The following is an 11730-nucleotide window of genomic DNA, read 5'->3' as shown; positions in this document are numbered from 1 at the left end:
GGAGTGTATTCGTCATTGGAGAATTACCAGGAGAGGCATTCTATATTCTCAGTTCTGTCCTAGGTGGCAGAAGTACTTATTTGGTCAAGCACAGTGGTGCACGTTGGTAAAATTTTATCAACCTCTGCAGTACCTGGACAGCCTTTAAAGGGAGCTACCAGCAAATCTGTGCACATTTGCTCTCTATGTGTTTTAAGGGGTTTAAAATTGTTAACTTTAGGCCAGATGGATTCTGATGTGACTTCATTAAGATAAAATGTATATAGCCCATTTAAAGAATGAAAAGAGAACAAAAATGAGTCTTGGCTCTCCAAAAATAGTCTTGGTGAAGTATTAGTGTCAATCTGGTAGAAATAGTGACATTTAGAAAGGGCTTTCCTGAGAATTGTTGACCAATTTCATGGTGTGTGTGTGTGTGTGTGTGTGTGTGTGTGTGTGTGCTTGTGTATGCGCACCCGAGCACACCTCAAGACTTCTCTGCATCATAAATGGCCTATTTTCTTGGTGCTTGTTTGTGAAATGATTAAATTCTAGAATTTACCTGGAGAGAGTCTAAACTAATAGAATTATTTATAATTAGATGGCTTAAAAAGAGCAAGTCAGAAAAGCAGTATGACCAAAAAAAATAGAGCTTTTTTATCTCCTAAATCATTAAGTAAAGGGATGGTTGGATGTGTTGCCTGAATATAATGTATTTTTATGAATTTCTGCACTAAAATATTCACTCAGTCTACTTCAACAGTGAACTGTCCACATCAGATCCAACAGACTTTTTCATGTTTCTATTTTCCTGAGACCTTTCTAATCTAGAACATCAGCTTGAGTTTGTTCTTATATATTCTGGTGAAAATTTAAGAATCATTTCTTTTCAGCTTTGTTATAGAAGTGAACATAATTTTCAAAAATCTACAGAAGGCACTTATGTGAATAAAAGAGGCTCCCAACTTTTGAAGAGATGGATATAATAATAACATCTACCTGGCAGGGTTTCTGTGAGGAACAAATTTAAAAATTCATTCAAATAAATAAACAGCCAAATAAACAAACAAACTAGCAAATAAATATAGATAATAGATAAATAAATGTAGGTGTGTATACATATATGCGTGTATGTATGCATGTATATATATGTATATATAAATGTATACATATGTGTGTGAATGCATATATGGATAGATGTAGATTCACCTACATTTATATATTTGTTTTTGTATATATTTTATTTTCCCCATTTATATGTTAAAACATTTTTAACATTTTAAGAAACATTTTGAGTTCCAAATTCTATCCCTTTCTCCTTCCCCTTCCCCCCTGAGAGCAATCCAATAGAGTTTATGTATATATATCTTTGTAAATCTTATAGTACTATATAAATAATTAATAGTAGTAGTAGTTGTTGTAGTAGTAGTAGTTGTTATTAATCATTCCAGGGTTTTGTCTTTCTCATGAATGTTCTTTGTGAATATGACCATATCATATATTCTGGGCCAGAGTTTCCTTAGCTATAAAGTGAGAGTATTAGGATAAATGATTACTAAGGTTTTCCTTATAATCTATAAACAAAATTATTTTGTTCACTGTTCAAATAATTATTAACAAAACGTTTGCTATAAAACAGGATATGCTTTTATCTATCAGAGAGAGAGAGAGAAAGAGAAAGAGAGAGAGAGAGAGAGAGAGAGAGAGAGAGAGAGAGAGAGAGAGAGAGAGAGAGAGAGAGAAAGATTTGGAGGAATTGAGAAAAGAGTCATATCAGCCCTATGCTGATCCAGCTAGGTGGTGCAGTGGATAGAGCACTGGGTTTGGAGTCAGGAAGACTCATCTTCCTGAGTTCAAATCTGGCCTCAGACACCAGCTACGTGACTCTGGGCAAGTCACTTTAACCTTGTTTGCCTCACTTTCCTCATCTGTAAAATGAGCTGGAGAAGGAAATGGCAAAGCACTCTAGGATCTTTGTCAAGAAAACTCTAAATGGGATTACAAAAAGTCAGACACAACTGAAAAAAAAATAGTAACAGTGCCAGCCCAATCTTCTCATTTTTTTTCTTTTCCTCTTTCTTTATTCTTCTCCATTAAATCAAAATTTCTACTTTGAAGCTGCTGTCAGGTCAGTATTCATCCAATTAAAACAGTAACACTGTTCAGTAAGCTTAAGGAGGGTAAGGGAAGGGAATTAGATCTCAAATGATGAATATTCTCTAACATGGTCAACAAGCACTTATCAAATTCTTAGTATGTATTGTTTTAAGTGCTAGTCAGGGGTTCTTGGATTCAATAAGCTTGTTCTTATATTTTAATAACTATTTTAGTATGGGTTTCCTTCCTCAACCTATGTATTTTGTTTTATGCATTTGAAAACATCATTCTAAGAAGGATCCTTAGGCTTTTTTAGACTACCAAAGTGGTCCATCACCCCTCCCCCAAACGGCTAAGAACCTCCTCCTGCTAAGATACAAGGAAAACTGAAAATAGTGCTTGCCTTCAAGGCACTGAATTCTGTTGACAAAAAATAGTGTGCAAGAAGACTGAAAAGATAGAAAGGATTATGAAAAGCTTTAAATGCAAAGCATAATATATTTATATTCAATCTGAAAAGTAATAGGGAACCACTAAAATTTCTTGAATAGGAGAATGATATGGTCATTTATGCACTTTAGACATCTCTTTTTGACCTCAGTGTGGAGAATGGATTAGAGTGGGGAAAGGACTTAAAACAGAGAGAGCAATTAGAAGACTTATAAGAGGTGCCTGAACTAGGGAGATAGAGAGCGGGAATGGAGATGAGAGATACTGTGAAAAAGGAAACTCTAAGATTTGACAACAGGTTGAATAAGGAAGGTGCAATTGATGAGTTGAGATGACAACAGAGTGGCATGACTGGAAGGACAAGCATGAAAGAATCCCATTGTAGGGAGAGTGTGATGTGGATAGCTTGTTGAATTGGAGTTCTTCTGGTGTTGAGTGTGTATTTGTGAATGTGTGTATTCCCATGTATGTTGTGTCCACATGGACTTTCCAAGATGTGACTTATGGAGGGATGTGGAGAGAGAGAGAGAGAGAGAGAGAGAGAGAGAGAGAGAGAGAGAGAGAGAGAGAGAGAGAGAGAGAAGAGAGAGAGAGAGAGAAATTCATCTCTCATTTCAAGGGAAATTCCATTGAGGTGCTGGTTCTTCTATATTTTGACTTCTTCCTCAAGTCTTTCTCTCCCTCCAGGGACCTCTTCCTGAAGAGAGTCTGAAACTGGTACCTTCTCTCTTGAAGTTCAAAGCCAGGACACCAAGATATCTCCCAAGCTTTTGCCAACACTGTCCCTTGGGGCAAGCATAAAATATCTGTTAATCAGTTACCACCAATGAGCAGATTGACATCTTATGTAAGTGACCTTAAGGCTCTGATTACATATACTAGGATTCTTCTACTACATTTCAGGGATTCCCCTGCCCCCTCCCTAGCTCCTCATTCTCTCTTCCCTTGTCTTCTCTTTGACTTTAACTAGACTAATAGAAAATCATACTCAAACTAGTTAGTCTCTTGTAACTGTATGTAGCTACCTCTTACTCACCTGGTCTTCTGGAAGCTAGGTGGCAGAGTGAACAAAGAAGACCTGAGGTCAAATATGTCTTGGACACTTATTATCAATGAGACACTGGCCAAGTAACCTAACTTGTCTGTCTCAGTTTCCTCAACTATAAAATCGGGGAAATAATAGCAACTATCTCCCAGGGTCATTGTGAGGATCAAATGAGATAATAATTGTAAAGCACTTAGCACAGTGCCTGGCACATAGTAGACACTGTATAAATGCTTGTTCTTATCCTCTGTCTCTCCATTTCCCCTTCCTTCCTTCCTTCCTTCCTTCCTTCCTTCCTTCCTTCCTTCCTTCCTTCCTTCCTTCCTTCCTTCCTTCCTTCCTTCCTCCCTCCCTTCCTCCCTCCCTCCCTCCCTCCCTCCCTCCCTCCCTCCCTCCCTTCCTTCCTTCCTTCCTTCCTTCCTTCCTTCCTTCCTTCCTTCCTTCCTTCCTTCCTTCCTTCCTTCCTTCCTTCCTTCCTTCTTCCCTCTCTTCCTCTCTCCCTCTCTCCTTCTGTTCCTTCTTTCCTTCCCCTGCAGTTTATAATGAAAACTTTGAATGAATGAATGAATAAATAAATAAATAAATAAAATGTCTAGGGATGAAAAAGTGCTTTGAGACACAATTGCATTAGGAAGGCATATGGTAGTTTCCCACTTTTCTGTTCTGATGTGATTCTTTGAGGACCTCTTCTTTGCTTGGTTGCTTCCATCCAGGTTGTCCCTACAAACTTCAGTATCTGTCACTTTTCCATCTGTCACTTTTTCAAGTTCTCCTCTCAAGATTTCAGGCTCAAAACAACAACAAACAAACAAACCAAAACACAAAACAAAAAGCTTTTTTTATTTTTAACTTAAAGGGCCCTCACAGTTGAGTCCTTAGAGAGTCCAGAATTATTTCTTTACTTCTTGTTCTCCAGTCACTGCTTTGCTTTGCTCCTAGCAGGTGTTATGGTTCTTCTTTTGTTCGGATTTCTCCGGTTGGTTGTTCAGCTCTCCCCACTCCCTCCCCAAGATGTGGATCATTGAGTTCTGTAGAGGGACTGTAGAACCTCAGTTGACCATGTTAGACTTCTACTTTTCCAGAACCATAAGATTTCAGGTTTCTTTTTTATACTTGGGGCCCACAGCTCTGTTATTCTCAGAGAAGGTCTCTGCAGATGGCTATGGAACATTCCATTCTTGGACCCCACCAAGGGTTTTCTTTTTTCCCCCCAACTCTGGATTAGCTTTTGGGCATCTATCCCTTTTTACTTTGCCTCTCCTCCTTTTTCTGGGTACTATGCCTCCTGTGCACACCAGTGCCACTCAGTCAGGTTATTTGGAGTGGTGTTTCCACTTCTTTCTATTGCTCTTTCCTTTTCAAATTCTGCTTGGGGGCAACTGGATGGGGTTATGCAAATTACACTGAGTTACTTCTAGACCTCCCAAACAGGGTGAACCCAGTGTTCCCAAAGCAGGTGCTTATGACTCAGAGGAAGAGGTGAAGTATCTTACTGTGTTTGTTTGCTTTGTCTTCTGGAATAAGCTGTGGGAAATCAGAATGTTAGCACTACTCTTCAAAATATTTATTAGGTCTTTGAAGTTTATTTTAAGAGAAATAATCCTTTCTCTATAGTCTCAGTAGCAGCTTTAGAAAACAGTGTGTTATCTATTTCAAATTTCTAAGTTAGTTTTAGAAATAATGCTGATTTCCCTGTAGAATTTTGCAGATTTGTTTCATGTATTTGAAGGGATAACATCGGGTTTTAGAATTTTATTTTAGATTCTTTGAATTCTCTAGAATTCTCTACACATCACTACCATGACTCAGTCGTTCTTCTGCCTAGAATTTTTCTCAGCCTAAGGGCATTGCCATCTGGGAATCTCTTTCTGCCAAGGCAGGCCACTTCAATTGGTTCCTTTCTTCTGGGCCCTACATTTGAGGGGCAGACAGTGCTGTGCTTCTGACTCTCTGACTTCAACATGCCCCTAGGGCAATGTTTTTCTCCTGACCCCTCCTTTTCAATTCCCTTTTATATTATATTTCTTCATTAGAATGTAAGCTCCTTGGGGCAGCTAGGTGGTACTGTGGATAAAGCACTGGCTCTGGATTCAGGAGGACCTGATTTCAAATACAGCCTCAAATACTTGACACTAGCTGGACAAGTCACTGAACCCTCATTGCCCCACCCCCACACCCCCCCAAAAGAAAAGAATGTAAGCTCTTTGATGTCAGGAATGGTCATTCTTATTGCTTCTATTTGTATCCCTAAGGTCTTAGCACAGTGGGTGATGTGTAGTTTACTGGATAAATGCTTGTTACCTTGTGTTACTTTTTTTTTTTTTTTTTTTTTTTTTGCGGGGCAATGAGGGTTAAGTGACTTGCCCAGGGTCACACAGCTAATAAGTGTCAAGTGACTGAGATCCAATTTGAACTCAGGTCCTCCTGAATCCAGGGCCGGTGCTTTATCCACTGCGCCACCTAGCTGCCCCCGTTTGTGTTACTTATTGCCTAGAAGTATGAGCTCTACAAATTTACATAGCTATCTCCTAAGTACCTTTGAGGTTCCTAAAACTATCAGGATGTTGGATATGCTGAAGATGTATGATTTGTATGATGGCCTTCTTCCTAAATGATGTTCTATGATTCACTGGCCAAAAATGCTTGATTTAATATGAAGAGAGGGCAGCTATGTGGCTCAGTGGGTAGAGCATCAGGCCTGGAGTCAGGAAGACTTGAGTTCAAATCCATTCTCAGATGCTTACTATCTGTTACTCCGGGCAATTTACTTAACCCTTTGCCTCAGTTTCCTCATCTGTAAAATGAGCTGCAGAAGGAAATGACAAAACACTCTAGTATCTTTGCCAAGAAAACCCCAAGTGGGGGGTCATGAAAATTTGGACACGATTGAAACTACTGAAAAACAGCAGAATATAAAAAAATAGAAAGAATATAGAAAGAGTTCAATAATAAAATAAACATTGATTGTAAATGTAAGCAGTTTTCCAGAGTGAGGTTATATTGCATTCAGCATTTATCGTTGATATATATATATATATATATATATATATATATATATATATATATATATATATATATATATATATATATATATATATATCTTCATATTAAATCCAGTGTTTTTGACCCCTGAATGATAGAATGTCATTTAGGAGGGAGGCTATCATACAAATGAATACGAATCTGCTCTTCAGCACATCTAACAAATAGTCATATAGATTTTTCTTTAAAAAAAACACAACAACACAAAACTCCAGTACGAAAGAGACCACTAACTCCTGGAGCACTCCATTCATTTTATAGATAACTCAAATATTAAGGAAGCTTTTCTTTCCGTCAAGCCTAAAGCAGACTCTTTGGATCTCCTACCCACAGCTCCTTATTCTCCCCCCTGGAGCCAAGGAGAAAATTTTAATCCTTCTTTCATGTAACAAGCCTTCAGATACTTGCAGACAGCTATCATGTTCAGTTGGGTCCTAGTGAGGAGAATATAGAGTGGTAATAAATGGGTTTAACTATCACTGTTTATATTTTAAATAGCCATAAAAGCTTAACCAAGGGAAAGAAGGATGATGATATTGGTTCCCTGCTGGGAGCTATATCACTGTATAATTTCATCTTTCCTCCCTTTTTTTTCTATTTTAGCTGCAAAATGGTAGGGTTTTTTTTAAATGGAAAGGAAAAATACAAATGATTAGGATTATACCTCATGGCAACTCTCTACTTACTTTGAATGATTAGGCAAATAAAGGTAAATAAAGGTAGAGAATACTTCTCTGATTCTAAGAACTACTTCTGTAATCAAAGTCCGAGGAGGAGTTAGAGGAGGAACATAAGGAGATGCTCTGATGTTTTTTCATATCTAACCAGACTTTTATGGTAATTATATGTGAGATCATTAGATTACTCACCCATATGTGTCAGTTTCAGGCTTCCTTAATGAATATACCCATTCGGGAAGGGCCAGGTGATTAACAATCAGAATGTTTTAATATTTAAAATCTGATGGATGTAAGATGACAGTTGGGAGAGGGAGAGAGAGGGAATGATAGATAAATAGCTTGTCAAAAAGAGTGGTTTAGAAAGTTTCTTAGGAAAAAATTGTGCTTTGCTGAGGGCTTATGAGACTTTGAAGTTGATGAGAATGGCTATATTGAACTAGGGGAAATGGGCTTCTGGAGAAAGAGGAAATTGTTATTCATTGGAACTGAAGACAGAATGAGGCTTCTGAATCCCCTTCTCGGAAAGGCAATCAACTGGCAATCAACATTCCTATCCTTTGGGTTGATTTACATTCTACCTGAAGGCAGAAGTGTGGATGACATAGTTCTATCTCAAGTGCCCTTCACATCTGACTTTGGTCTAGGATACTTTGATCTTCAGCACTGCTAGGTATTAGTTATGTCATTCCAAACTCTCCAGATTTTGAGAATGTTGCCTCACAGTTAGTTAGTCAATGTCTGAGGCAAGACTCCAACCAGATCTTCCTGACTTTACAGGTCCATCATTCTATCCATTGTACTATATGGCCTTTAAAGGTGTAATACATTAATTCAAAATAGAGAATTAGATTCTTCCATTGCAACTCCATGAGGATATTTTAGCCTCTTTCCTTGCAGTGCTCTGCCTCCCAAACACATAAGTAGAAAAAAATCTGTAGTGGCTATTTTTATGGTATGGAAATCCAAATTTTCCTACCCCTTCCTCCCAAATCAAAACATAATGAGGGTTTCCATACCTCTTAAGACTCTAAAACAGAGGTTGGAATATTCAAAACAGGACTCATCATGTGGAATTCTATACAAAGAGCAAGTCCACCAAGTAAATACAGTATTTAGAAGTAACCTTTATATTACTTTATATTATATTTTAGGAATTAAAGTAGATTGGGGTTTTTAACCTAGGATCTGTGGACCAATGGATAGATTTTTTGAGGTCCTTGAACTTGGATAGGAAAAAAATACATCTTCTTTTTAATGTTAGTTGATTTCCTTTGAAATCATATTTTATGTACTTAAATACTTATTCTGAGAAGTGGTTGATAGATAGTTTTCTCTAGACTGTCAAAAGAGTACATGACACAAAATGGTTAAGAACCTATTATAATAGACCTAAGTTTCTGGTATTAATTACCACCCCAATATATGGAATAACAAGTAATGAGGGTGATTAAGAGAAATTGGGCAGAGTGGTTGGACTTGACCATATATACACAGAAGAAATCCTTATTGGAGGCACCATAATTTTAAGGGTATTCAGGGATTTATTCATAGAAAATTTAAAAGAGAAAAAAGATTCCCAAAAGAATGGGGAAAAATCATCCTAGTACAACAAAAAATATGGTGACCTATATTAATCCAATAAAGGGACATATTCCTATTTTCATACACCTTTACAATTTCCATGAGAATAACCTATGCAGAGATTATTAGTTTTTTCAATGAGAACATGTGTTAAGACTAGGCAAGTTTTTGGAGCTGATTTAAAAGAAAAATATTAGCTGTCTTCACAGTTAACATAACATAAAGAGAACTCTAGTAAATATAAGGTTTCTATTTGCCATATTAAAAGAAAATGATGCCGTGAAGGTTTTCTTCAGGCAAAGTACATCCCACCCATACATTAAAACTGTTCAAGACTATGCAAGATGCAACTACCAAAATAATTTTGTTCAGTGATCTGCTGAGTATTGACACTAATTAAGATTCAAGCTGTGTTCACAGAATGTTTTGTTTGCTTTTTGAAAGCATGATGGAACATGTGTACCTGTTCCATGAACAAGACACTCTTGTCTCTTGGGTTCGGACCTTTTCTCTGGTTCTCTCCCATGCCTAGGATGTTGCTTTCTGTCCTCCACTCTGACTGCTGACTTCCCAGGCTTCCTTTAAGTCCCTACTAAAATCCCACCTTCTAGAGGCAGCCTCACTCTAATTCCTGTATTTTCCCTTTTAATTATTTCCTATTTATTCTAAAGATAGCTTGTTTTGTAAATATTTATTCACATGTTGTCTCCCCCATTAGATTGTAAGCTCCCTGAGGCCAGGGGTTGTCTTTTGCCTCTTTTTTGTATGCATTTAATAAATGCTTATTGAATTGAATTGAACAGTGATTATACTTGTTCTACAGAAAGCAGTAGGAACAGTGGGTGGAATTTGAAGAGAGGCAGGTTGAAGTTTAATGTAAGGAAAAACTTCCTAATAATTAGAACTACCTAGAGATGGAATAGGCTGTTTCATAGGTAGTGGATTCCTGCTCATTAGAGTTCCTCATTTTGGAGATGTTGTAGAGGGGATTATTGGCCAGGTATGAGTTAGACCAGATGGTCTCAGATGTTCCTTTCAGTTCTAAAAGCTATAGCTTCTGACTCTCTCCTGAGTTGGACATGGCTTTTGATTTTCATCAGAGTGCTCACACCAGTAAGGTGACATATTCTTTAAGTAGAAATGAGGAAGCTGGAACTGTTTAAGGCACTTTTACAGGTGGTCACACCATTAGTACTTGGCTGGCTTGGCACTCCAACTTGGTGCTTTCTAGCTTTAAAGCCTACGTTCTTAACTAAGGGAGGTCTTAAACTTTTTTAATATCGTGGACCCCTTCAGCAATCTGGTGAAGGCCTATGGACCATTTCTCAGAATAATGTTTTTAAATGCATAAAATAAAATATATAGTATTATAAAACACACTTGTATTCAAATAAAGATGTCATTTCCCCCCAAATGCAGGAACCCTGCAAAACCTATCCACAGACTGACTCCAAACTAAGAATCCCTCTTTTACCACAGCACCATTCTGTTACTATAGAAGTGAAGAGGTAGTGAATATCTGTCTGTGAGAAATCTGCTCCTTTTACATTTGAAGACTCTATAAAGACAGTTTATGAACATAATTAAAACTCATCAATGGGAATAATAAATTAATGTGAAATTGTTAGGTTTTCCTGGTTATTTCATTACTTTATTCAAACTATAAACAGTTTTATGAGGATTATTTTATATATGTTGAATGACATCTACAACTTTTGTATCATGTATATTTTTAATCAAGCATGTATTCTATATGTAATTAAAAAAATCTCTTTGTAACCTGTTTCTCCCCCAAAACTATGGGTTCACATGGACTATGTCTGATCCTAGGAATTTACCAAAGTAATCTTGTATATAGCTTGTCTCTTGGTTTCCAAAATTGTGGGTAAAAGAGTTTTTTCCATTTCCCTAGAAGCATCCAATGTAACAAATGAAGTTTGACATAGTATAGCCTATATTTTAATCTACAAGTGTTGAAAATGCAAAGGACTCACAGAAGGCTATAAACAAGTATTGAAATCATACAAATTACTTAAAAGCTGTCTGACTTGGAAGGAGCTAAGTGCAATCATTTCATATTCCGGTGACTGCCTATCTTTCTAACTGGATCTCACAGTGGTTCCTCTTCCCAAGATGTTAGTCCTCAAGGAAGGTGAGTGAGTGAATGAATGACAAGTGAATGAATAAAAGAAAACAAACAAACAAAAAACATTTGTTAAGTGCTTGCTATGCCAGGCACTATGCTAAGTGCTGGGGCTACAAATACAAAGGTAAAGACTATACCTGCCTTCAAAAAACTTACATTCTTATAGAGAAGAGACTACAAATACTAGGGGATGGTGGCCTGACAGCTGTATTTTGGTTTACAAAGTTAATGGGATGGTGAGTAGAACCATGAGAAAGTGGATTGTCATATCCTTTCCAGAAGCAGTGGTGGTAATGAGTGGGTAGTGTAGGTGTGGAGTGGCCCTTGTAGCTCCCTGCATTAAGTGCTCTGGGTAGAAGGAGGAAGAAATCTCTTAATTCTTCCTGCATCTCAACCCTTCTTCTGACTTTTTATCCTCTACCCAAAGAATGGCACAAGGGAACAAGTAAGTAAGACAAAGGTGGTTCCTCTGATAAGAATACATCCTCCTGTGTCCCAGCTGGCCCATCACCTTGTGGGCAGCACCAGTCACTAAAAAAGAAGTCAACAGTTATCTGTGTCCATGAAACAAGATGCAAATGGACATACCTATGTTCTACATGGGATGCTGTTTCCCTGAGCCCAGACAAAGACCCTGTAATCTAATCAACTTGATTGAGAACTCCCTTGTTCAAACCTTCCCCCTTATATTTGTACACTGAAAACTAAGA

The sequence above is a fragment of the Dromiciops gliroides genome, chromosome 2, assembly GCF_019393635.1.
Source record: "Dromiciops gliroides isolate mDroGli1 chromosome 2, mDroGli1.pri, whole genome shotgun sequence".
Lineage (NCBI taxonomy): Eukaryota > Metazoa > Chordata > Mammalia > Microbiotheria > Microbiotheriidae > Dromiciops > Dromiciops gliroides.
This window is presented reverse-complemented; position numbering follows the sequence as displayed.